Source organism: Bos indicus, chromosome 3 (genome assembly GCF_029378745.1).
Source record: "Bos indicus isolate NIAB-ARS_2022 breed Sahiwal x Tharparkar chromosome 3, NIAB-ARS_B.indTharparkar_mat_pri_1.0, whole genome shotgun sequence".
Taxonomy (NCBI): domain Eukaryota; kingdom Metazoa; phylum Chordata; class Mammalia; order Artiodactyla; family Bovidae; genus Bos; species Bos indicus.
Window position 1 is genome coordinate 93,653,436 of NC_091762.1, and position 27,806 is coordinate 93,681,241.

Here is a 27,806-nt window from a genome sequence, read left to right on the forward strand (position 1 = left end):
TTCTGCCCCTGCCAGAGGGCATATAGAATGTCCTAGAGGGAAGGAGATAAGGAAACCAGGAAGAGGCAGTGAAGGAGGCATGAGGAGGAGACCCACACCCAGGAGAACCATCCCACCATCCTCCTACAACTCACCAGTTCTGTCTTCCACTTGGCGTGACAGCACCAGAGCATTGTCACATTGTGCCTGTTGTCTTTGAAAATGAGATTAGCCCGTTAACCACTCCTCACTCTTATGGCTTTACTCCAGCTCCTTAGCTGAATATTCAAGGTTCTCCACCACAACCTGACCGTGTCACCTTATCTCTCCTACCATGCGTGGGTTTGTTCATTTTAAGCCATACCACTTAAGTGTTTTCTTCTAACTATGCCCCTGACTTGGGTCCTCTCTTCCCTCTCTACCTTTGTAAACCACTTAGGAATTGCACCCTCTTCAACCCACTCCAGTATTCTTGCCTAAAGAATCCTGTGGACAGAGGAGCCTGGTGGGCTGCTGTCCATAGGGTCGCATAGAGTCAGACATGACTGAAGTGACTTAGCGTGCATGCATGCACTGGAGAAGGAAATGGCAACCCACTCCAGTGTTCTTGCCTGGAGAATCCTAGGGATGGAAGAGCCTGGTGGGCTGACGCCTATGGGGTCGCACAGAGTTGGACAGCACTGAAGCGACTTAGCAGCAGCATATCCCACCCTTGTCCTTTTACATTCCTTCTGTCTGGACTTGTCTTCCTCATCACTTGTTAACTCTGAGAGTGAGGATTGCTAGCTGGGTCCACCTAGTAACTTTGGCACGTTCTCTTCTTTTCTGAGCCTCAATTTCCCCCTCTATGTATTAAGGGATTATTAAGGCTTTCCACACAGCTCAGTGGTAAAAGAATCTGCCAATGCAGGAGACACAAGAGACTTGGGTTTGATCCCTGGGTCAGGAAGATCCCCTAGAGAAGGGAATGGCAACACCCCTCCAGTGTTCTTGCCTTGAGAATCCCATGGACAGAGGAGCCTTGCAGGCTACAGTCCATAGGGATGACAAAGAGTCAGACACTACTGAGCAACTGAGCACACATACCCACACGACCTTCCAGTGGTTTCTATCGACTCCAACCCACATCATTGTGTGATCCAGAACCAGACAGATGTGACTCTAGGTCTTCTGCTAAGCAAATCAAACCATCACGGGAGTCTGATAGGAGTAGAGAGGGTGCAATGCAAACCCATCATTATTACTGGGGTCCAGCAAGGGCAATGTTCCCAGAATAGGGTGTCAACTAAGAAGTCAGGGACCACGGCTGGGTCCTCTATTTCTCCGGGGCCTGGCATGTGGTAGTTCCAGCTGAACATTGTCAGGTGAATGAATGAAAGCCAAAGACACCCTGTCTGGCCCCTTAGGTCTCCCAGCTTAGAGCTCACACCTCATATTGGGTCCTAGACTTTCACCAACTTCTGTGCATTTTCCCTGCTCAAAGCGCCCACAGACTCTAGTTATACACTTATGGACATTATCTCTTAATCTTCATTACAACCTTTTTAGTATTTCTATTTATAGATCAGGAAAGTGAAGGTCAGAACGATAAAGTAACTTGTCCAAGGCTATGGAGCTGGGATGTGACTGAGCTGTGACTTCAGCCGAGCACCATATTTGCATTCTGCAAGAGGGAGCTAGAGATGAAATATGGGAGGGAGTTAGCCAGAGAAAAAGGAAAGACAGAACAGGAAAGTGAAGAGGAGAGAGGAAAGTTCCTGTCAACCCCAGGATGTCATGATTATGTTTGTTTTCTATTGCCACATAACAAATTACCACAGACTCTGTTGCTTAAAATAGCGTACATTTATTATCTCATAGTTTTCATAGGTTAGAAGTCCAGGCATGATTTTGCTGGGTTCTCTGCTTCAAAGTACCCACAAACTCCCTTCTCAGGGTTTTAGCAGGCTGCAGTCCTGAAGTTGGCAGGGACTATGGTCTCTCATTATGGGCTTCAACAGGGAGTTGAAGCCAAGAGAATTCTATACAAACAGACAAGTGTGTTGAAATAGACAAGTGTGAACAGACACCAGAAACAGGGCTTCTCTTCTTGTAGACTCCCACACAGTTAACTTTGCCACAGTTGCTGCTCTTCATACAACCCACTGTAAAAGCACGTTGTTTGCTGTTTGTCTGCCCAGTTGTGTCTGACTCTTTGCGACCCCAAGGACGGCAACACACGATGCCTCCCTGTCCCTCACCATCTCCCAGAATTCATATGCGTTGCATGGGTGATGCATCCAGCCACCTCATCCTCTGACATGCTCTTCTTCTGCCCTCAATTTTCCCCAGCATCAGGGACTTTGCCAATGAGTCGGTTGTTCACATCAGGTGACTGTAATACAGAGCTTCAGCTTCAGCATCAGTCCTTCCAATGAGTATTCAGGGTTGATTTCCCTTAAGATTGACTGGTTTGATCTCCTTGCTGTCCAAGGGACTGTCAGGAGTCTTCTCCAGCACCACAGTTCAAAGGTGTTTGGCACAGTCTTTGGCACTCTGCCTTCTTTACAGTCCAGCTCTAACAATCGTACGTGACCACTGGGAAGACCATAGCCTCGACTATACAGACTTTTTTCAGCAGAGTAATGTCTCTTCTTTTCAACACGCTGCCTAGGTTTGTCATAGCATGTGGACCTACCATTTCTAGGGGTCTTCATTTCCTTTTGAGGAGTCCTGTGTTACATAAAACTTGAACAAATTCGTATGCTTTTCTCCTGTTAATCTGTTTTATGTTGGTTTAATTCTCAGGTGCAGCCAAAAAACATTCAAGGCCCAGCAATATAAACCCTATAGTACCCGCTCTGCTGCACTCAGGGCCCTCATCTGTGCCACTCCCTCTCTGAAATAGGCTTTTCCCTACCAACACACACACACACACACACTTTTGTCTGGCTAACTCCTATTTATTCCTCAGCTCTCAGCTGAAAGGTCACTTCTTCCCCCAGGAAGTCACTGCTGATCTTCTACACTAGGGCTCCCCTCTGCTCACTCTAAACCCCCATCCTCCTGTCTTTTTTTCCCCCATGTACTCGTCACAAATAGTAATTACTTGTTGATAAATGTCGATCTCCTTTGTTAGACTTTTAGGATCTAAGAGGACAGGGACTGAGTCTGCTCTAGTCTCTGACATCAGTGTTTAGTACAGAGGCCAGTGTGTGTTAAATACAAAACTGTACCAACGACTGAATAAAGAGATCTTGGATTGACCTTTCAGGAACTTCAACTACTTGAGTAGTCTCATAGAGAAGAGACTTGTGGTAGCCAAGGGGAAGGAAAGGTTGGGGAAGAATGCATTAAGAGTTTGGGGTTAGCAGATGCAAACTATTATATCTAGAATGGATAAACAAGGTCCTACTGTGTAACACAGGGAACTATATTCAATATCTTGTGATAAAGCATAATGGACAAGAATAGGAAAAGGAATATATATGTATATAACTCAATCACTTTGCTGTACAATAGAAATTAACACATTCAATAAGATACAATTTTTCAAATGGAATAGTCTCTTACCTATAGTATCTTTCCCACTATGCTGCTGCTGCTGCTAAGTCACTTCAGTCGTGTCCGACTCTGTGCGACCCCATAGACCGCAGCCCATCAGGCTCCCCCGTCCCTGGGATTCTCCAGGCAAGAACACTGGAGTGGGTTGCCATTTCCTTCTCCAATGCATGAAAGTGAAAAGTGAAAGGAAGTCGCTTAGTTGTGCACGACTCTTAGTGACCCCATGGACTGCAGCCTACCAAGCTCATCCATTCATGGGATTTTCCAGGCAAGAGTACTGGAGTGGGGTGCCATTGCGTTCTCCGCTTTCCCACTATACCTCACTCTGAAAATGAAAATTTTTACCTATTATAGATATATGTTGAATAAATTAATTAAGAATTTTTAAATTGGGTAGAAGAAAACCTAGAAAAGAAGTGCAGGGCATCATCTGAGACGTAGGAAAGCAGGAAAATGTGGAGCCACAGACAAGTACATGTTGTTATGCATCTGTCAAAACCCATAGCATATGCAACCGAGAGTGAACCCTAATGTAAACCGTGGAAGTCAGGTGATAATGACATATGTATGGAGGTTAATCTTTGGTAACAAATGTCCCACTCTGGTGGGAAGCCATGCCTGTGCAGTGGCTAGAGGATTTATGGGACTCTCCATACTTTCTCAGTCATGTCTGACTCCTCTCAATCCCACAGACTGTAGCCTGCCAGGCTCCTCTGTCCGTGGAATTCTCCAGGCAAGAATACTGGAGTGGGTTGCCACTTCCTTCTTCAGGGGATCTTCCAAACCCAGGGATTGAACCCGGGTCTTCTGCATTGCAGGCATATTCTTTATCCTCTGAGCCATCAGGTAAGCACTTTCTACTCCATTTTGCTGTGAACCTAAAACTGTTCTGAAAAAAAAAACTGTCTACTAAAAAAACAAAAAAGGCCACAGCAGAAGATGTTCAAGGAGGAGCAGGTGTTTGGTCAGGAGAGTTAATTGTTGCTGAGCCTGGGACAAGGATGGAAATATGTCCCTCGGTTAGTGATATGATTACACTGGTTACACTGGTCTCACTTAGGTGAGAGCAGTTTCTGCCAAGTGATGGGGTGGGAGCTAGACTGGAGAAGACTTATGAGAATGGAAGGCAAGAAAATTATTAACTGAAAATGGAAAAGCCTTTCAAGAAGTTTCACTGGTGCTCATGAAAGAATATCACATGAGTAGGGCAAAGGATATTCTCTTGCCAAAGAGGACAGAATGTGAATGTGCTCAAGCCTCTGGATTAGCTGCTAAATTCCTATGACAGAGGCGTCTGCTCGCTTGTCCCATGAGTGTGCAATCAGTAAATTCCATGCTGCAGGAAATCTTACAGGTCAAATGCCCCACATTCTTTTTTTCTCTTTGGCTGTGCCAGTCTTAGCTGCAGTATTTGTGATCTTAGTTGCAGCATGTGGGATTTAGTTCCCTGACCAGGGATTGAACACAGGCTTCCTGCATTAAGGGAGTCTTAGCCACTGGACCATCAGGGAAGTCCTGCCCCAGGTTCTTTAATAAATAACTTTTGAGGGAAAGACAGGGCTAGAAGCAGAAGCTGAGGGTTTTTAACAAGCTTTTAAGAGTTTTCTTTTTTTTTTAATTAGCAAGTCTGAACTATAATGTCTAGAGAAGAATATTTTTGTGATAAAATTGTTAAGAAATGCAGGAAAGTCATCACCATAAAAAGTCAGGAGGAAAAAGAAAGTCATGAGAGTTGTTACTTTTAAGGGGTAGGTGGGAGCAGTGAATGAGTCAGGGCACACGAGATTTCTGGGTGGTGGTGTTATCATAACTCATTCAGCTCGAGAGGAAGAAGTCTGGCTGTAGAGAAAAGAATCACATGGAGAGAGATACATGAAATTGAAGAAGGGTTGTGTAGGTGTGTGTGTGGGTCTCACAATGGCAGAAGCAGGCAGGAATCACTGGGGCAGTCATTCTCGTCCCTCTCCCCATGGTGCTCTGAGGTTCTCAAGCCCTTCCACTTCTGTGAGGCAGAAAGGGCAAGGGTTATTCTCCCGATTTTATGGGTGGAAAAACTGAGGCCTGAGTGTGTGTGACTTGCCCCAGGTCACACTGCTCATCAAGGGTAGAGGCTGCCCAGATCCCAGGCCCCAGCCCAGGAGTGAGCAGGGCAGCTGGCTCACCCAACACTGCCCTGTCCCCTGCAGGAATTGCTGAGATTCTGATGAACAGACCGAGTGCCTGCAATGCCCTGGGGAACGTCTTCATCAGTCAGGTGAGTAAGGGTGGGCACCAGGGTGGGCTGGGGCTGAGCTGGGAGGTATCTGATCTGGTCTCCTCTGCAGCTGCTGGAAGCTCTGGCCCAGCTTCGGGAGGACCGTCAAGTGCGTGTCCTGATCTTCAGGAGTGGAGTGAAGGGTGTGTTCTGCGCAGTTGAGTTTCCTTCCTTGCCCCCAACCTGGGGCTCAGCAGGGCTCCCACCAGCCTGCATGCAGGGGATACTTAGGTCATTTCTAGCACAGGACTCAGGGTTTCCCAAGTGACGCTATTGCTAATGAACCCGCTTGGTGACACAGGAGACACAGGTTCGACCCCGTGTTGGGTACATCCCCTGGAGGAGAAAATTGCAACCCAATATTCTTGCCTGCAGAATCCCTATTGACAGAGGAGCCTGGCGGGCTACAGTCTATAGGGTCGCAAAGAGTCAGACATGACTGAAGCGACTTAGCACACAGCACAGGACTCATTCCCATTTAAAGATATGCACTCAGAGGTGAAATTCCTTGCTTAGAGCAACACAGCTAGTGAGAATTCGGTTAGAACTTGACCTTTCTGACCCCCAAATCCTTGTTCTTTCTGTTCTGACACTGCATTGAGGAAATGAGAAAACGGAGTCCAACGACACTCACCAGGTCTGTGGCCAAGATAGGACTGACTTACTGCCCCTTTGCCCACTACAAGATTTCAGTCCCTGTCAACGAAACTCTTCCATGTCTCTGCACCATTTGGTCCTCAAAACAGGGCAAGCACTACGCACTTCCTTTCTGAGACGAGAAATGCTGCATCCCAGGCCCACTACAAGAAGCAAGCGAATGAGAGTTGAGCTAAGAACTGACTCTGCGGTGGCTCTGGAGGGGACACCAGGGAGACGGGAAGAGGCTGCGGAGGGCGAGGGTGGGAAGTGAGTGATTCTTAGGCAGTTTCAAAGGCATGTGGCTCAGTCCCCAGGCCTCAACTGTCAGGATCCCCGTGAGCAGCCTGGGGCGGGAGGTGGCAAGAGAAGTATGTGGACCAGTCTGCCTGACCCCACTGCCCTGATCGAGGCCCTCCTCCTACTCCGGCCTCTTCCTTTGGCTCCCCCCATGATCTGACGTCTTCCATCACGGTCACTTCATGACTGTTAGCCCCGCTCCTCACCCCTCCAGCGAAGGACAGGAAAGCAGGGGGCGTGCAGGAGGTCTGAATCTGCCCCTGATTTGCTCTGGAATCCTGGGCTAGTCCCTGTCTCTCTCTGGGCCTCAGTTTCCCCATCTGTCACTGAGGGGCTAGGACCAATCAGACTCTCAAGGGCTCTCCCAACTGACTTTCCCATAATCTAGGACTTGCAGAGAGTACGTTCACCCCCTATTCATGACTCAGGCTCCGGCTGTCTGGCCTTCAGTGACCCTCCACTGTCACTACTCTCACCAAGGACCCTGCCCACCCCCATGCCACTGTCCCTGCACTCACTCCTCAACCAAGCCCTTCTTTTAAAAAATAATTATACCTGCTGTATGCCAATTATTTCTCAATAAAACAGGAAAAAATAATAAAATTTTATTACTATTTAATGTATTTTTTGAGTTGTCACAAATATATACATTACAGAAAATTTATATTTTAATCACTTGTAAGTGTAAAATTCACTGGTATTAAGTACATTCACCAGAGACTGCAATGGCACCCCACTCCAGTACTCTTGCCTGGAAAATCCCATGGACGGAGGAACCTGGTAGGCTACAGTCCATGGAGTCACTGAGGGTCGGACAAGACTGAGCGACATCACTTTCACTTTTCACTTCCATGCATTGGAGAAGGAAATGGCAACCCACTCCAGTGTTCTTGCCTGGAGAATCCCAGGGACGGTGGAGCCTGGTGGACTGCCATCTGTGGGGTCGCACAGAGTCGGACACGACTAAAGCGACTTGGCAGCAGCAGCAGCAGCAAGTACATTCACAACGTTATTCAATAATCACCACTATCCATTTCAAAAACTATTTCATCATCTCAATAAACTGTATACTCATTAAGCAATTCCTCCCCATTTCCCTAACACCCACAGTAACCTTCATTCTACTCTCTATCTTTACGAATTTGTCTACTCTATTTCATACAAGTAGAATCATACATTTGTCCTTTCATGGCTAGCTTATTTCACTTAGCATCATGTATTTCATGTTCATCCATGTTGTAGCATATTGCAGAATTTCTATCCTTTTTAAAAATGAATAATATTCCTTTTCACATATATATTCCACATTTTTTTAATCCATCTGTTGATGGACTTGGGTGATTCCCACATTTTGGCTGTTGTGATTAATACTGCTATGAACATTGGTGTGCAGGTATCTGCTTGAGTCCTTGCTTTCAATTCTTTGGGGTATATACTTAGGAGTAAAGTGGCTGGACCACAGAGTAATCCTATGTTGAACTTTGGGAGGAAGCACCAAAATATTTTTCACGGCAGCTGTATCATTTGAGATTCCTACCAGCAGTACATCAGAGTTCTCCACATCAATGTCAACACTTTTTTTGTTTGTTGTTTATAATAACCATCTGAATGGGTAAAAAGCAGTATCCTATTGTGGTTTTTCTTTGCATTTCCCCAATGATGCTGAACACACTTTCCAGTGCTTACTGCCTTATCTTCTTTTTTAAATATTTATTTGGCTGCACTGGGTCTTAGTTGAGGGACGCAGAATCTTCAAACTTCACTGTGACATGCCACCTCTTAGTTCTGGCATGAGCGTTCTAGTTCCCCAATTAGGGATCAAACTTGGGCCACCTGCAATAGAAAGCCAGAATCTTAGCAACTGGACTAGCAGGGAAATCCCACTGGCTTATTTTCCTTGGAGAAATGTCTATTCAAGTCCTTTGTGAGGTTTTTTTTTTTTTTTTGACCATTCTGCACAGCTTGCATGATCTTAGTTCCCCAACCAGGGATCAAACCGTGTCCCTTGATGTGTGGAGTCTTAAACCACTGGACTACCAGGGAAGTCCTTTGTATTTGGTTGTAGGAAATCTTTATACAGCCTAGATATCAGTTCCTTACCAGATGTATGATTTGCCAGTATTTCCTTCCATTCATGGGTTGTCTTTGCTCTCTTAATAGTGTCTTTTGACACATTAGTTTTTAATTGTGATGAAATCCAATTTATCTTTTTGTTGTTGTTGTGTCTCTTTTTTTGCCCACCCTCCTCCCTCCCTGGTTTCCCTGACGAGTTTTCTTGGTGTTTCTCTTTCCTCTCTGGCCGCTTCTCTTCAGGTTTCCATTGCTGGATCCTTTGACAGCCTGGGATTCAGAGCCTCACCCAATCTACCATACTCTAAAGACAGAATGGTTTTTGTTGTGAGCTCTGTGGAGAGACAGATGATTCTCCCAGGGAGAGGAGGTAGGGACAAGGAATTCTACAAGGAGGAGGGTGCCACGAGGGTCCAAAGGGCACTGGCTCCCCAGCATTAGTGCCCTGCTAGTTCTGACGCCCAGCCTCTGTGCCCTCAGCGTACAAGCCTGGCCATGCCAGAGTCAACTTTCAGCAAGTATACTTGCAGGCTTTGACAAATGCTTGTTCCTTTTTCTGGAATATCCCTCCTAGGCCATCTGAACTGCTTATGCATTCTTTAAGACCACAAATGCCTCCTCCTCCAGAAAGCCATCCCTGGCCCATCATCCAAGCTTCCCTTCTCAGATCACTGATCACCCTTGGTCATCATCACCTGTTTGCCCATCTGCCTTCCCCATGTCAGATTCAATTCTGTTCCCAACACACAGAATGAGAAGGGAGAGCAAAAAGGCGGGTCCCAGGGAGGCCCACAGAAAGGTGGGCATGACTAGGCATCACCCTGCCCACCCATCTTCCCACTCCTATTCCCCAGCAGATCCCACAACTTGCCCCAGTGGGAAAACTGACTGCTAAGATAACCTAGCTGAGGTATAAGGTAAGGTCCCCAAACTTGGGACCAATGAAGCCTTCTATCACAACCAGCTAGACCGTTTCCTACCCTGAGACACTGTCCTGGTCCTACCAGGGCCTCGCAGGCTGAGCCCTCCTTTGTCTCCACAGCAGCGTTCCCTGCACCCACCATTGCAGCTATGGATGGGTTTGCCTTGGGTGGAGGCCTGGAACTTGCCCTGGCCCGTGACCTCCGAGTGGCAGGTACTGGGTACAGGGAGAGGTGTGGAAGGGTGGGAGGGAAGAGCGAATGAAACAAGCTAATTCTGGGGATTCTGCAGTCAGCCACTGCTCTCAGCTTTCCAACAAACCCCAGAACTAAAGGCAAAGTGGGAGCCAAGGAATTCAGGAAGCAGTGGTTCCCCACCCACCTCCCAGCCCCTGACTGCTACAGGACTCGTCCCTTCTCAGAGTCAGCTGCCCTCAGCTCAGGACTGTTTGTACCAACCCCAGGGCAACTGCTGACACAGCTAGAAAGAACACAGAGAGCGAAGGTTGGGGACAAAGGTATCTATTCAGTCTTCCAGTTCTGTCCAAGCCAGCTGTATCGATCATATTGTGAACAAAGGTGAGCCATGAGGGCAGTCTATGCCCAGTTAATCACAAGCATGACTGGGCAGGAACAGTGCCCTACAGTAGCTCTATCAGAGTCCACAGAGGTTTGCATTAATAGTTCAAAGAAATTGAACTTCGAAATGTGGAGGGCAGGGAGGATGAAGATAATTGATTGCTTTTAACCTTGCGGACTTGGTGGTTAGGTGTGCCCTTTTTAGAGGAAATCAGAGAAGATCTGAGTGCCATAATGGTGCCACACTTTCTCCTGCCACCAAGCAAGAACTGTTCATCTTTTTTTTAACATGTAGCCCCAGGCATAGAGGGACTTTATATCCATATGATGCATAACAAAGGGAAGACATCAAATACCAGGTCAGGTCATAGCACCAACTCTGGTCCCCACCTGCCCATGTTTAGGAAAGCTAACCTGAAGGGGTTGGTGGGTAGGAGGTGAATGTAAACTCCTCCCTCCCACACTGCATGGTTCACAGGGACCGTGTTGAGGGACTTCAGGAGAAGCCTGTGGGGTGGGACACTCAAGGAGGGCCTGTCATAGGAAGTACAACTGCGAAAGGAGGATGTGGATCAGCATACAGGAAAATTTCAGGCTGACAAAAAGCTGGGAGAAAAACTGGTGGAGCAGGAGTCACTGACACTCTAGGCCAGACCTGAGCTAAGGATGCATGAGACAGAGAATCCATTAACTTACAAATAGGTACTGGGCACCATCCAGGAACCCCTCCTTGTTCCAAGCACCATGACCTCACTTGATCCTAAACAGCTCTATAAAGCAGGTAAAAGAGAGGTTATCAATTTTTTTCCCCGTCCATGAGGCTCAGAAAGGCTAAGAGAGTTGCTCAGTGAGTTGTGGAGGTAGGGTGAGTGCTGGGACTCCTGACTTCCAGGCTAGGGCTCTTCCAAAGGCAGCTACTGGAGAAGTCTGGCTGTGGCCACACTATGAGGGAAATGATCAGCTGGAGGGGTGAGCAGAGTCAGCAGACAGTGTCTCCTCTCCTCAGGGATTAGAGCTGGAAGACAGGGTGGGGGCTTCACTCTGTTTTGTCTAAGCAGTTTCCTCGGCTGTCACGGGACTGATCGAGACCACCCGAGGACTCCTCCCAGGAGCAGGTAATCTCAACACACACCATCCATTCTTCTCTACTTGTTCAACTCCACTCTATCCAGCATAATTCCCTACTTTCCTCTTTTGCCCTATGTTCTGGGGTCTCCCCTGCCAGCCTAACCCAATCTCGTCCTCTGAGAGGTCTTGGCTGACTCCCAGCCAGGGCCTCCTCTGGGCCCCCACATTCCATGAGGATTCACCATCCCTACTCCATCCTGGCAGGAGGGACTCAGAGGCTGCCTCGATGCCTGGGGGTGGCCCTGGCGAAGGAGCTCATCTTCACAGACCGATGACTGAGTGGGGCGCAGGCCCAGGCTCTGGGGCTGGTGAACCACACTGTGGCCCAAAAGGAGGACGGCGACACCGGCCCAGGAGATCCTGCCCCAGGTACGACTGCCGCTCAGCACGGGTGGGCCTGTGCCACTGGGGATCACAGGTGGGGAGGCCAAGAGACAAGGGTGTCTCATGCAACCACACAAGACCCATTTTCCCAGATTTATAAAATTAACCATCTTTGGCAGTTTTGCCTCCATTCAGCCATCTAGTAAAATAATATTAAATCAGATTTTAAGTTAAAATGAAAATTGAGTTCCGAGGGGCTGGGATCAATTAAGCTTGAAAATCCTCAGAACAGCCCATAAAACTGAACTTCCTGGGATGATGCAAATGATCTCTATCTGTGCCATCCACTAAGGCACCCACTGCTGCTGCTGCTGCTGCTGCTGCTAAGTCACTTCAGTCGTGTCTGATTCTGTGCAACCCCAGAGATGGCAGCCCACCAGGCTCCCCCATCCCTGGGATTCTCTGGGCAAGAACACTGGAGTGGGTTGCCATTTCCTTCTCCAATGCGTGAAAGTGAAAAGTGAAAGGGAAGCCACTCAGTCATCCAACTCTTCTCGACCCCATGAACTAGCCACATGTTTTGACGCTATGTCTGACTCTGTGTGACCCCACAGACTGTAGCCCACCAGACTCCTCTTGTCCATGGTATTTTACAGGCAAATATACTAGAGTGGGCTATCATTTCCTTCTTCAGGGGATCTTTCCAACCCAGGGACTGAACCCGAGGCTCCTGCTTACCAAGCAGTTTTTTACCCTTGAGCTATCTGGGAAGCCCCGCTAGCCACATTACTTAAAGTCTTAATTTCTCAATTACACTTCCCATATTTTAATCCTAATAGACACATTTGGCTGTTGGCTATTGTACTGGACAGTAAAGCATGAATGTGTTCCAAAATTGAAAATGCAAGATTCTTTAAAGCAGATAAAGAACTACCAGTCCATCTTTCGACCATACTACGTGGTGGAAAAGCACTTGAAATACATGATGTAGGACATGTGTTATGCTATGCTAACTCACTTCAGTTGTGTCTGACTCTGTGCGACTCCATAGACGGCAGCCCACCAGGCTCCCCCGTCCCTGGGATTCTCCAGGCAAGAACACTGGAGTAGGTTGCATTTCCTTCTCCAATGCACGAAAGTGAAAAGTGAAAGTGAAGTCGCTCAGTTGTGTCTGACTCTTAGTGACCCCATGGACCGCAGCCTACCAGGCTCCTCCGTCCATGGGATTTTCCAAGCAAGAGTACTGGAGTGAGGTGCCATTGCCTTCTCCGGACATGTATTAAGACCCATACTTTCTTTTAATCCTCAAAGAGCCTATTAGCATAGTCTCCCCAAAAGTGTAGATACCCAGGGAGTGGATTAGGCCCTGCCTACATGTAATCTCCAAGTACCCGAGAGGCTCCACTGGCTTCTCACTTCTCTAAGAGAGCCAGAGGGACGTCCCAAGTTTCCACAAAGATAGGCAAGCAGCTGAAATGGAGCCAGGTTCTGTTAAGTTGTAATACTCACTGAGCCCATATGGTGCACCCTCATCCTTCAGACACAATCAGACACAAGCAATCCTGGGTACTTTAATAGTGTCCCAATGTTAGAACAATCCAGGTGAGGTGATTATGCCTGTCGCGTCTGTGCTATAACAGACCCAACAAGGTTAAGTGACTGCTCATCAAAGTCAAAGAAAGTGACTGCACCACCACAAAGACAGACACTGTTTTGGCATCCATTCTGCATAATACAGAAATACAGATGATAACTAGCATTTTAAAGAGTGCAGACCATGTACACAATTTTTAAAGAACAAACTAAATCTTTAATGGATTTCAAATACAAAAAATTAAAGACATATTACAAAGATCAAATATAAAAATGTTAAACATATTCTATCATTTTAATATTATTAACACAGAAAAGTATTTGAATTAATCATGAAAAGTAAAAAAGAGTTATCTTATTTTGGGGGAAAAAAAGTCTCCCTTAAATAATCCTGCCTCTTTTTATAATTTTGAGATCTGTACTTACTTGCTTGCTTAGTTACTTGAGGGTAAGGATTATAAAAAACTGATGGTAAGTTTGGTTTAAAAGCATTTGTTTTGTCTTCATTTCTTGTTTATAGTTTCATCACACATAAATGGAGAGTCTGAAGCTGTTCATTTTAATGCTGTCGTGTTTCTCTTATACTTGGTCAGAAAGTCTCTCAACTGATACAAAACTCTGAGTAACTCAAGGTAGTAGCTGATTACACTTCCATGGAGTGGGGGGCCTATTTGTATAGAGCTTGTCTTTTTGCATAAAATAAATAACTGGGTCTTGGAGCTTGATCTCAAGATGTTTCAGGCTTCAGATTTTTCAATGTATTTAAATAACAGTATTTTATTCATTACTAGTATTTTAGTATTTCAAAGTAGCTTTCTATACCAAGGGACTTCCCTGATAGCTGAGCTGGTAAAGAATCCGCCTGCAATGCAGGAGACCCCTGTTTGATTCCTCAGTCGGTAAGATCCGCTAGAGAAGGGATAGGCTTCACTCCAGTAGTCTTGGGCTGCCCTTGTGGCTCAGCTGGTAAAGAGTCCGCCTGCGATATGGGAGAGCTGGGTGCGATCCCTGGGTTGGGAAGATCCCCTGGAGAAGGGAAAGGCTACCCACTGCAGTATTCTGGCCTGGAGAATTCCATGGACTGTAGAGTCCATGGGTTTGCAAAGAGTCGGACACCACTGGGTGACTTTCACTTTCTATACCAAATCAACATCATACTGAAAACTAGTGATAGAATCACTAACGCAAATGTTGGGACATTCTGATGCAACCTGTTTAACTTCCAGGTGAGTTACTGAGTGCCATTGAGTGCCAAGTATGAAGATTCCCTATGGGGTGAGTGCAAGAGATACTGTGGTAGACGGCTGCCCTCTACTGGAGAAACTACCAAGACCAGGGAGTCAAAATTCTCCAGAAATTACATTCACCCCAAAAAGAAAGTGAAGTCGCTCAGTCGGATCCGATCCTTTGCGACCCCCATGGACTGTAGCCTACCAGGCTCCTCCATCCATGGAATTTTCCAGATAAGAGCACTGCTGTGGGCTGCCATTTCCTTCTCCAGGGCATCTTCCCAACTCAGGGATCAAACCCGGGTTTCCCGCATTGCAGGCAGACTCTTTGCTGTCTGAGCCACGAAGCCCTACAGCCCAAAAGAGCCTGTCAATAAACACAAGGTCCACAAATTAACACTCAGATTTTCCCTTTAAGCAGTAAATATACTTTACCGTAGGAATATGGATTTGGCTACATTTTCCATGGAACATCAAAGGAATGGAACATCCTGTGGCAACTGTGACTCACTGTTCTCATTTCCAAATAACATAAAATGATCCATCATATTTCTAATTGATCTGCTTCACACAGTGTTACCTCAAACACCACAGGTTGGAACTGTGCAGGCTCACTTATACATGGATTTTTTTTTGTTCACTAAATACATACTACAGTACTACATGATCCAAGGTTGGTTGAACTTGTGGATGCAGAATTCTTTACAAGGCGGGTTGGCTGTAAAGTTATGTACAGATTTTCTACGGCTTGAATGATCAGTTCCCCTAAGCTCCAGGCTGTTCAAGGCTCAACTACAATTATGTATACATGCACAGACACACTCAGAAACATAATATGTGTGTTTTCAACACAGAGACAACATGGCTATATAGTTTTTAATTTTCTCTGATGAGAAATCAGTAGTTAAATAATACATATTCATAACAAGCAAATCAAAGGACATAGAATAAAAATCAAAAGTAGGGTGATCCTGTTATCCTGGGGCTGTCCAGGTTCAAAGTGAAAAGTCCCACATCGTAAAACAAAACGTCAGTCACTGGCAAACCAGGACAGTTGGTCACCAAAACATTCCTCAATTCCCCAGTCACACTCCCCAAAGATGACCACTGTTAACAGTTTCCATACTCTTCCAGAAATTTTCATTGTACATGCAAAATGTGCACATATACTCACATATCTAAATAATTCTAAATTCCTTTAGGACAATTTAGGGGAGAAGGAACACACCTTTGAAGGTTAGTCCAGTTCTAACTGATGTTTAAAAACATAAACTACGCACACAAAAGAATTCAAACAGTATAGAAAACTATAAAACAAAAAGTGAAGTTCTCCATTCTCTCGACCCTTCTCCCCAAAGACACATCATACCAACACCTTCTACACAAATTGAATAATATACACAGCACGATGCAGCTTCCTTTTTTCACCTAATATCTGGAGAGTTACCCATTTCAGCATGTACTTACTAACCTCATTCATTTAAACTGCACACTTTTTCATTAATGGTATGGATGTGCCATCATTTAACTAGTACTCTAATGAGGAACATCACATTACTGACACCTTTAAGCTCCTGAAAAATAGCTGGAATGAATAACTTTGGACATCTTAGTGTATACTCCTGAAAGTGCATCTGTAGGACAGATGCCTACATGGAGTTACAACATGAAAGAGCATGGGCATCTATCTAATTTGCCAGTTCTTGTCAAATTGTCCTCCTGAAGCATTGTACCAGTTTACTCTCCATTCAATTATGTGTGCAAATACTTGTTTCCTAAATCTCAACAATAATGGGCATTACCAACCTTTTGTAGTTTCCAAGTGTGAGGTGAAAAGGAGCACCTAACTGTTCTGATTTATTTTTCTTTAAAAGTAAAGCTGAGCATACCTCATCTCTTTTTTTCAACTACCTTTCTATACTGTGTGAATGCTATAAAAAAAAAAAAATTATACCAGCTTTTTGTAAAGGAAAAGCTCTGTCACAATATCAAAATATATTTTCCCAGTTCTTGATTTTTGCTTGAATCTGTGGTATTTTTCCCAGTCTGAAGTTCTTTCATCTTTATGAAGCTAGTTTTTCATTTATGCCTTCAATGCTAACAGACTTTTTAAATTGTTCTTTTCTGGATAAAGTCTTACAAAACCTTCAAATAATACAGTGTGAATAAAATATGAGGCAAATGTACTCCTTGCCTGAAGCAGGGCCCAGGATGGAGAGCCAGACCTTCGGTAACACAAGATAACTAGAAGCAAGATCAGTGAGGCAAAGATGGTCACTTTGGTGCTCTTGCTTCCAAGTGGCCCTACAAAATGGCCCTCAGGATTTCAACCCCGGCCTGTCAGATTCCAAAGTCCAAGTTCCTACTACTGACCTTTTTCACCCTCCTGGGGTAAAACGTGCTTTCAGTGGAGGCTTGCATTTGTTGAGATGAGACGGGTAGAGGAAGGGAGCAGCAGTGGGAAAGGTGACTGGGAATCAGATCCAAGCTTCGCCACTGACTGGACAAACGTGGCCAACTGCTTCCCCACCCTGAGCCTCAATTAAACCCCTCCTGAAGGGCTGGGGAGCAGCCTGTGACCGGTAGACAAGTCTGTGGGTGGGAAAGCATGTGTACAGTGGAGTATGTTGTACATGCTGGAGGCATGTATTAACTGACGAGAATTCCAGATGGTCAGGACTAGGAGGGTTAGGGATCGGTTAGGCTTCCTTCATTATTGAAAAGGAACATCAGCTAATTAGTAGGTATAACACTAACAAAAGTAAACACTGTCACTAGAATAGCTGGATTTCTACCCAGACCTCATCCCCTATCATGGAGCTTGTGTGCCTGTGAGCACCAACTGATCCCCTCAACCAAGCGTTTGCTTTTCCCTAGGCCCCCATTGCTGTGCGGCTGAGCAAAGTAGCCATTGACGGAGGAATAGAGGTGAGAGGGTTCTGGGTCAGAACTTGGGTCTGCTAAAGTCAGTGGGGTGGCTGGGAAGCGTGGCTTTCAGGGCACACAGTTGGACAGAACAGCTGGAAAGAACTCAGGAACTGGACTCTTCCTACAGACTTTGAGTCTGACCTCTCTCTTTGTGCCTTAGTTTTACCATCTAACAAAGCATTTGCCATCTGTCTCTGTGGAGATTGAACCTGTGCTGCTGCAGCTGTTGACCTTTAACACTTCCCCTAGAGGGAGTTCAGGGTGGAGAGGCACTCTGTGCTCCAGGGAATCTGGTGGAACAGGTGTTTTAGGTAGATAGATTTTCAGGAACTGATTTCATGATAACAATCTTTAAATCTCTTCATATCTAGAAAAACACTAAATCCCTTCCTGGTGATATCAGCTCCTTCTGACTAGCAGAACACCTTTTATAAAGTAAGCTTCAGTTCAGTTCAGTCCAGTCGCTCAGTCGTGTCCGACTGTTTGCGAACCCATGATTTGCAGCATGCCAGGCCTCCCTGTCCATCACCAACTCCCAGAGTTCACTCAAACTCACGTCCATCGAGTCAGTGATGCCATCCAGCCATCTCATCCTCTGTCGTCCCCTTCTCCTCCTGCCCCCAATCCCTCCCAGCATCAGAGTCTTTTCCAATGAGTCAACTCTTCGCATGAGGTGGCCAAAGTACTGGAGTTTCAGCTTTAGTATCAGTCCTTCCAAAGAACATCCAGGACTGATCTCCTTTAGAATGGACTGGTTGGCTCTCCTTGCAGTCCAAGGGACTCTCAAGAGTCTTCTCCAACACCACAGTTCAAAAGCATCAATTCTTTGGCACTCAGCTTTCTTCACAGTCCAACTCTCACATCCATACATGACTACTGGAAAAACCATAGCCTTGACTAGACGGACCTTTGTTGGCAAAGTAATATCTCTGCCTTTGAATATGCTATCTAGGTTGGTCATAACTTTCCTTCCAAGGAGTAAGTGTCTTTTAATTTCATGGCTGCAATGATGCAGTGATTTTGGAGCCCCCAAAAATAAAGTCTGACACTGTTTCCACTGTTTCCCCATCTATTTCCCATGAAGTGATGGGACCAGATGCCATGATCTTAGTTTTCTGAATGTTGAGCTTTAAGCCAACTTTTTCCTCTTTCACTTTCATCAAGAGGCTTTTTAGTTCCTCTTCACTTTCTGCCATAAGGGTGGTGTCATCTGCATATCTGAGGTTATTGATATTTCTCCCGGCAATCTTGATTCCAGTTTGCGTTTCTTCAAGCCCAGCGTTTCTCATGATATACTCTGCATATAAGTTAAATAAGCTGGGTGACAATATACAGCCTTGACGTACTCCTTTTCCTATTTGGAACAGTCTGTTGTTCGATGTCCAGTTCTAACTGTTGCTTCCTGACCTGCATATAGGTTTCTCAAAAGGCAGGTCAAGTGGTCTGGTATTCCCATCTCTTGAAGAATTTTCCACAGTTTACTGTGATCCACACAGTCAAAGGCTTTGGCATAGTCAATAAAGCAGAAATAGATAAGTAAGTAAGCTTGACTCTATTGAACTCCCACTTCACTGAACTCTTAATATATTGACCTTCCCTGACTGTCTCTTTGGAGCAGTCTCTCAGAGCTATCTGTGGTGCTCCCTCCTGGGCTGCAGTCTTGATTTTGCCCCAAATAAAGCTTAATTCACAACTCTCAAATTGTGTACCCTTTTAGTCAATATAGTCAGGGAACTAGAATGCACACACTGTAATTAAAAGAGCCCACACACCATAATGAAGATCAAAGATCCTGCGTGCAGGATCTAAGACCCGGTGCAGCCAAACACATGAATAAATATAAAAAATAAGATGAAGAAAGAATAGGCTTACACAAGGAAAATTATATAGTTAGATATGATATCAACTTGCCAACCCAAAGGATAAAAGTTTTCTGGGAATCTGTGAACACAGAAATCTTTTAAAATAAGTATATAAAATTATGCTTGGATTTTCATCAGTAGAATTTTTTCTATCATATGAAATTAAAAAAAAATTTTAATACAGAAAATTTTCTTACCTAAGTTGAAAAGGAATGTTAATGAAAACAATTATATATACTTCTGCTGTAGTCATGATGGACTACAGATTTACCCTTCTGTCTTAAACATTTAAAAACCTGAGCAAAATATACAAAGTGACTGTTTTCAAACAATGGACAACATAAAGCTTAGTACAGGGATCTTGGAAAGAACTCACAGAGAAGAGTAATGGAGAGAAGAGAGGGAGAGCTCTCTGAAAATAGTTCCCATAGGGCCAGGAATAGTTTTATTCTCAAAACCACATTGGAAAGATCTCCTAACACAAAGAGCATCAGTGGAATCCTGAGGTTACTGCTTGAATAGCAGCATCAGTTCAGCCTTGGAATAATAAGGACTGTTCTGGATTCTGCCTAACAAAACATAAAAGCAGATCTCAAAGGGATCAAACCACTTCTAAAAAACAACAATCCCAGAACAAACTCCTAAATAGTTAATGGAACATAAAAATTCCGTTTACACCCAACAAAGTAAAATTCATAATGTTTAACATTCAATCACAAGTTATGATGCATGCAATGAAACAGAAGAGTACAACTTGTAAAGAGTGGATTAATCAATCAATAGAAATGATACAGATGACAGAATCATTTTAATGTTAAAACAATTACTATAAATATACTATAAATATACTCCATTGACACAATTACCGTTAGGGGAAGCACACTGACTGAAACCGTCCACTCTGGCCAGGCACCATAGTAACCATTTGTATGAGTTATTTTACGACAGGAGGTCCTGGTAAGGAACACAGAACTAATAAGCCACCACTAACCAGAAGAGTTTGGGAAAAGTCAAAAGGAGATATCATGTATCAGAATCCTTTTCACTGGCATCCATCTTGGCTGACCAATGCGTGCACCACCAGGAAAGACTCTGAGTCAGAAGGATAGGCCAAAGACAACCCGGAAACTAATCCCATCACCATAAAACTCGAGACTGTGAACCATATGGCAGAGCAGTTCTCCTGGGTTCCTTTATCCTACTGCTTTCTACCTGGGCGCCCCTTCCCAATAAAGTCTTGGACTGCAAGGAGGTCCAACCAGTCCATCCTAAAGGAGATCAGTCCTGAGTGTTCATTGGAAGGACTGATGTTGAAGCTGAAATTCCAATACTTTGGACATGTGATGCGAAGAGCTGACTCATTTGAAAAGACCCTGATGCTGGGAAAGATAGAGGGCAGGAGGAGAAGGGGACGACAGAGGATGAGATGGTTGGATGGCTTCATCGATTCAATGGACATGAGTTTAGGTAGACTCTGGAAGTTGGTGATGGACAGGGAGGCCTAGCGCGCTGCAGTTCATGGGGTCGCAAAGAGTCGGACACAACTGAGCAACTGAACTGAACTGAACTGAAGATATTCACTATAGTTCTTCTAAAATATCAAAAAAGTTGTAAATCGAATATACAACAAAAATGATAGCATACTGTTATACAGAATGAAGTAAGTCAAAAAGAGAAAAACAAATATCGTATATCAGTGTGTAGTATATATGGAAACTAGAAAAATAATGAACCTATTTGCAGGACAGGATAGAGACTCAAACATAGAGAGCAGACTTATGGACACAGCAGGGGAAGGAGAGGGTCAGACAAATTGAGAGAGTAGCGTTGAAATATGTATGTAACTGTGTATAAAACAGATAGCTAATCGGAAGCTGCTCCAGTACTCTTGCCTAGAAAATCCCATGGGCAGAGGAGCCTGGTAGGCTATAGTCCATGGCGTTGCTGGGAGTCGGACACGACTGAGCGACCTCACTTTCACTTTTCACTTTCATACATTGGAGAAGGAAATGGCAACCCACTCCAATGTTCTTGCCTGGAGAATCCCAGGGATGGGGGAGCCTGGTGGGCTGCCGTCTATGGGGTCGCACAGAGTCAGACACGACTGAAGTGACTTAGCAGTAGCAGTAGCATACAGCGCAGGGAGTTCAGCCTGTTCTTCTGTGACAACCTAGCCAGGTGGGATGGGGTAGAAGGTGGGAGGGAGGTTCAAGAGGGAGGGGACATGTGTATATCTATGGCTGATGCAGGCTGATGTATGACAGAAACCAACAGAATATTGTAAAGCAATTATCCTTCAATTAAAAATAAATAGATACCTTTAAAAATATATAATTATGGCATAAATATACAAAAAACATGCAAATTTATTTTTTTTTCAGCTTTAAGTGACAGGAGAAATGCTCATAATAATGCATTAGAAATCATGATACAAAACTACATTTAGAATATGATCCCAGATAGCCATAGGAAAAAAAAATATTAAAATAGAACACACCAAGATGTTAACAGTAGCTAGGCTTGGGTCATAAATTTTCCTTTCATTATTATATACTTCTGTGTTCAGTGGCTCAGCGGTAAAAAATCTGCCTGCAATGCAGGAGCTATAGGAGACACAGGTTCGATCCCAAGGTCAGGAAGATCCCCTGGAGAAGGGCATGGCACCCCACTCTAGTATTTTTGCCTGGAGAATCCCAAGGACATAGGAGCCTGGTGGGCTACAGGTCATGGGGTCGCAAAGAGTCAGACACGACTGAAGTGACTCAGCACGCTCGCATGTGTTCCAATAAAACAAACATTGCTCTTATAACCAGTAGGAGAGAATGAGTTAAGTGAAAAGGTATAAAGTTTAGCCTGTGCTCTGATACTCCTCTAAGTGGCCAAATCATCTTGCACCTCCCATGGTCTACTCACCATGTATGTGAACTTGCCTTATTTTCCCTACTAGAGGGCAAAGGCTCTAAGATCTGTACACCAGACTTTGACTGAATCTTCCCAAGTGACCGGGATACACTCCTTAATATTTGTTGAACATTTTCTCCTAACACCAGGTTGTCTTCATATATTTTCAGATTTAAATCATTATTAAGTAAAAATGTTAAAGGGATTAGAAAACAAAGGAAGCACAGAAGTAACTTTCAATATCAGAAACAGTTTCAGAGAGTTACATGGTGTGGCTTTACCACTTTGCATTTAGCTGCAGAGGGATTCCTAACCTTTCTCTGAGGGAAAGAAGATGAGCAGGACTGTGTAAAGAGTAAGAAGTCTCTAAATAATGTGACAGGACACAATCCTGCTGGTTGCGCTTCCCTCCACACTATGCATTTAGGAAATAATGAGGGCAGGGAAGGTAGCAGAACCTCCTCCTAAACCAGTTTGGAGAATTAGAGGGTAAGACTTCCGTTAAACCAATTCTCTTGCCTCAGCACCACAGCTGACAAGTAAGCCCAGAGGGCTGAGAACAAAATCATTTATAGGATCTCAGGGGCTTCCCCACCAAGTGACGCTTAGATACATGTTGAACTAAACATGACTGATGTAGGCTGAAGGTGAACATACTCACCTAGAACTACCTCAGATACGTGAACAGAGTCACCCTTTTGCACTTCTCACCTCCCTCTCACTTCTCACAGTTGGAACCAAGGGGTTTTATAAAAACAAAGCTAAGTTCTAAAAGTGCATTCTACATAAAAAATCCTTTTTTAAATTGAGTTTATTTTCCTAATAATGTCTGCAAAAGAAGAAAATTGTAATCAGTAAACAGAAGCAATCAAACTGAATTTCTTGTTATTAGACAATTCCAGAGGTAAATTCAAACTTAATAACTTCATCTCAACATTACCATCTTATAATCAAAATATTCTATCCATATATTTTTTATAGTAACTACTTTTAACTAACTAAAAGAAACAGAACAAAGAATACATAGAAAAACTGATTAAAGCATTTCCTATTTCAAAGAAAAGTAGAAGCTGTTTGGAGACAACAGTCAAGAGGACATTCAACAACCAAACGATAAACACTGAATGAATACTGTCCACCCAAAGAATCAACATCAGCTAATCAAATCTCACAAACCTTTCTTTCGGAGGACAGAGATGCTCTGATTCCCTGTATAGTAATATCTAACCACAGACTTGTATAATAGAGCTGAAATGAAATCTAATTTATGAACACTGCGTGCATGAGGTACTTGGAGCGACAAAGAGTATCTAATGAAAAATGAGAATAATCTTTTCTGGGTTGCCTGGCAACAATCTGACAGGGAAAGAAGGAAGGGAAAGGCTTCACAGGAAAAAGAAAGTGAAAAGTGAAAGTGAAGTTGCTCAGTCGTGTCCGACTCTTTGCGACCCCATGGACTGTAGCCTACCAGGCTCCTCAGTCCATGGGATTTTCCAGGCAAGAATACTGGAGTGGGTTGCCATCACAGGAAAAGGACTGTACCTAAACAAACTTTGTGGGACCACGAATTTTCCAAGGTCTCCATATGTGGGAAGCCTTTGTTGTTCAATCGCTAAGTTGTGTCCAACTCTTTGCGACTACACTACACCAGGCTTCCCTGTCCTTCACTATCTCCCAGACTTTGCTCAAATTCATGTCCATTGAGACAGTGATGCTATCTAACCATCTTATCCTCTGCCACATCTTATCCTCTTCTCCATTTGCCTTCAATCTTTCCCAGCATCAGGGTCTTTTCCAATGAGTCAGCCCTTCACATAAGGTGGCCAAAGTCTTGGAGCTTCAACTTCAGCATCAGTCCTTTCAATGAATATTCAGGACTGATTTCCTTTAGGATGGACTGGTTGGATCTCCTTGCTGTCCAAGGGACTCTCAAGAATCTTCTCCAGCACCACAATTTGAAAACATCAATTCTTCAGTGCTGAGCCTTCTTTATGGTCCCATTCTCACATCCGTACATGATTACTGGAAAAACCACAGCTTTGTCTATTCAGATCTTTGTCGGCAAAGCAATGTCTCTGCTTTTTAATATGCTGTCTACGTTTGTCATAGCTTTCCTTCCAAGGAGCATGCGTCTTTTAATTCCATGGCTGTAGTCACCATCCCCAGTGATTCTGGAGCCCAAGAAAATAAAATCTGTCACTGCTTCTACCTTTTCCCCTTCTATTTACCATGAAGTGATGGGACCGGATTCCATGATCTTTGTATTTTGAATGTTGAGTTTTAAGCCAGTTTTTTCATTCTCCTCTTTCACCCTCATCAACATGCTCTTTAGTTCCTCATTTTCTGCCATTAGAGTGGTATCATCTGCATATCTGAGGTTGTTGGTATTTCTCCTGGCAATGCTGATTTCAGCTTGTGATTCATCCAGTCCAGCATTTTGAATTATGTACTCTGCATATAGGTTTAATAAACAGGATGATAATAAATAGCCTTGTCATGCTCCTTTCCCAATTTTGAACCAGTCCATTGTTCCATGTAAGGTGCTAACTGTTGCTTCTTGACCCACATACAGGTTTCTCAGGAGACAGGTAAGGTGGTGTGGTATTCCCATTTCTTGAAGAATTTTCCACAGTTTGTTGTGATTCACACAGTCAAAGGCTTTCACGTAGTCAGTGATGCAGAAGTAGATGTTTTTCTGGAATTCCCTTTCTTTCTCTGTGATCCATTGAGTGTTGGCAATTTGATCTCTCGAAACCAGAATTTCCCTTAAACAACTGATACTTAAGCTTAGACTCCTTGGCCCTGAAAATAAAACATCTTTGATCAAGAGTCCTCTGAAGGTTGCAAGGCTGCTCCACAATCATGACAGACCACACAATAAACTACAATGTTCAAAGATCTAAATGTTCTATTTTACCTGCTTCCTTTGCCAAGTCAGGGTAGTCTCTCGAGTTCTCAACTTCAGGCTTTGTGAACTAGAAATAGAGAAGATAACAAAAGGAAACACTATGGTGATAGTCTCTCACAAGAGAGAACCACAGAAATACATTCATCTAGTCATTTAAACAAAATGAGTATCTATCAGTGTTGCTGGACTCTGATAATAAATAATATACAGCTTGTACCTGCAGGGAACTTATGTAATGGAAGACAGTGTACTAAGTACAGAATGATCTGGGAGAGACAACTACCCAGCCTCAGGGGACTAGAACGGCTTCCCAGAGAAACTGATATTTAAATAGGGTATTTAAGGATAAGTAGGAGCTAGGTTGGCAACCCACTCCAGTACTCTTGCCTGGCAAATCCCATGGATGGAGGAGCCTCGTAGGCTGCAGTCCATGGGATCGCTAAGAGTCGGACACGACTGAGTGACTTCACTTTCACTTTTCACTTTCACGCATTGGAAAAGGAAATGGCAGCCCACTCCAGTGCTCTTGCCTGGAGAATCCCAGGGATGGGGAGCCTGGTGGGCTGCCGTCTCTGGGGTCGAGAAGAGTTGGACACGACTGAAGCGACTTAGCAGCAGCAGCAGGAGCTAGGTAATTGACAGAAAAGGAAATTCCAGAGCAAAGAAATGCAAAAAATAAAATAAAAACCTACCCTAAAGCCTATAATAAAAACAGCAACCTGTTACCTTCCACTCACTGGTTGCAAAGATTCGGATGTGAGAGTGACTGAACTGAACTGACTGAGCGCTAGTCTTACATGCTCCCAAAATATCCATTTTCAATTCTTATAGATAGTTCTTTTAAAATGTCACATTTCTAAATATTCTGATACTATTATTTCTTGACTTAACAATTTAAGAAATTATATCATAGTCTCCAACATGGGACGATGAGAATTATGTCTCTTAGACCACCTCACTTATATATTTACAGTTCCCATCCTCCTTATACTGGAGAAGGCGCTGGCACCCCACTCCAGTACTCTTGCCTGGAAAATCCCATGGATGGAGGAGCCTGGTAGGCTGCAGTCCATGGGGTTGCGAAGAGTCGGACAAGACTGAAAGACTTCACTTCCACTTTTCATTTTCACGCATTGAAGAAGGAAATGGCAACCCACTCCAGTGTTCTTGCCTGGAGAATCCCAGGGACGGGGGAGCCTGGTGGGCTGCCATCTATGGGGTCGCACAGAGTCAGACACGACTGAAGCGACTTAGCAGTAGCAGCAGCAGCATCCTTATACAGTGGAAACACAAGTTTTAAATTAAATCAGTATGTAGTGCTTACCTTATTAAGATAATGTTGCCTATTACAGGGCCAGGTTGTATATTATGATTACATGTGCTTCATTGAACAATTTTGTTTTGCTTTGTTTTTCCTGGAGTTAACTGCCTCATTTTGAAAGTTTAAGGCAAATACTCTCGTAACCATTGACAAAGATTCTCTCCTTCACCAAATTCTATTCAAGCTTCTCTGATTCCTCTTCTCTACTAGATCTAAATCTTGACCTAAGAGACTGAGGCATTAAGATAATTTTTTGAGTTCTAACTTGCTCAAGGCCAGGTCCCTAGGATAGTGAGGCTCCGCTTAAAGTGCCTGACTTAGAAAACTCCAGGCTGTCAAAAGAATTCACTGCTTCCTCCAGCCAACACCTGAATATAAGGCTGATTTCTTAGTCTCTGTGGGAGGGCAGGACCCTAAGCTTGGATAAGAGCCACTGAGCAAATCCAGATGGTTTTCACTAAACTCCTCTCTTTCCAGTTTATGTAAATTTTCACTTTCCTGACCTTATGGCTGGTGCTTGGCATCTGTGGGTTCTGCACCCCCCAGATACAGTGTGATAACTAAGGGGATTGAGCATCCATGGACTTTGATATCCAAAAGAAATTCTGGAACCAATACCTCAGGGACACCAAGGGACTACTGTACTGAGTCCCTACTCACCATCCTCCCTATTCCCTTATAACCCCCTTAATACACTGAGTCACATGTGTACAAAGTTACTTCACACTGGACTTTTGCAACAGCCTACTATTGATTAATAGCCACAACCAGGAGAAATATCAATAACCTCAGATATGCAGATGACACCACCCTATGACAGAAAGCAAAGAAGAACTAAAAAGCCTCTTGATGAAAGAGGAGAGTGAAAAAGTTGGCTTAAAACTCAACATTCAGAAAACGAAGATCATGGCATCCAGCCCCATCACTTCATGGCAAATAGATGGAGAAACAATGGAAACAGTGAGAGACTTTATTTTGGGGGGGCTCCAAAATCACTCCAGATGATGACCACAGCCATAAAATTAAAAGATACTTGCTTCTTGGAAGAAAAGCTCCAATCAACCTATACAGCATATTAAAAAGCAGAGACATTACTTTGCCGACAAAGATCCTTATAATCAAAGCTATGGTTTTTCCAGTAGTCATGTATGGATGTGAGAGTTGGACTATAAAGAAAGCTGAGAGCCAAAGAATTGATGCTTTTGAACTGTAGTGCTGGAGAAGACTCTTGAAAGTCCCTTGGACTGCAAGGACATCCACCGGTCAATCCTAAAGGATATCAGTCCTGAATATTCACTGGAAGGACTGATGTTGAAGTTTAAACTCCAATA

General features: G+C 44.2%; 1 long non-coding RNA gene and 1 pseudogene across 1 annotated transcript in view; one reads left to right on the forward strand and one right to left on the reverse strand.

Moving 5' to 3' along the window:
• Nucleotides 1-1,803: 1,803 nt before the first annotated feature.
• Nucleotides 1,804-27,806, reverse strand: part of LOC139182238 (uncharacterized) — a 36,139-nt gene continuing 10,136 nt past the window's right edge. The window contains exons 2-3 of the long non-coding RNA XR_011565884.1: nt 25,164-25,221; nt 1,804-7,647 (exon numbers count right to left, since the gene is read on the reverse strand). This is a non-coding gene — a long non-coding RNA (uncharacterized lncRNA). The remainder of the gene's footprint in view (nt 7,648-25,163; nt 25,222-27,806) is intronic.
• On the forward strand, nt 9,728-11,936 carry LOC139179501 (enoyl-CoA hydratase domain-containing protein 2, mitochondrial-like; annotated as a pseudogene).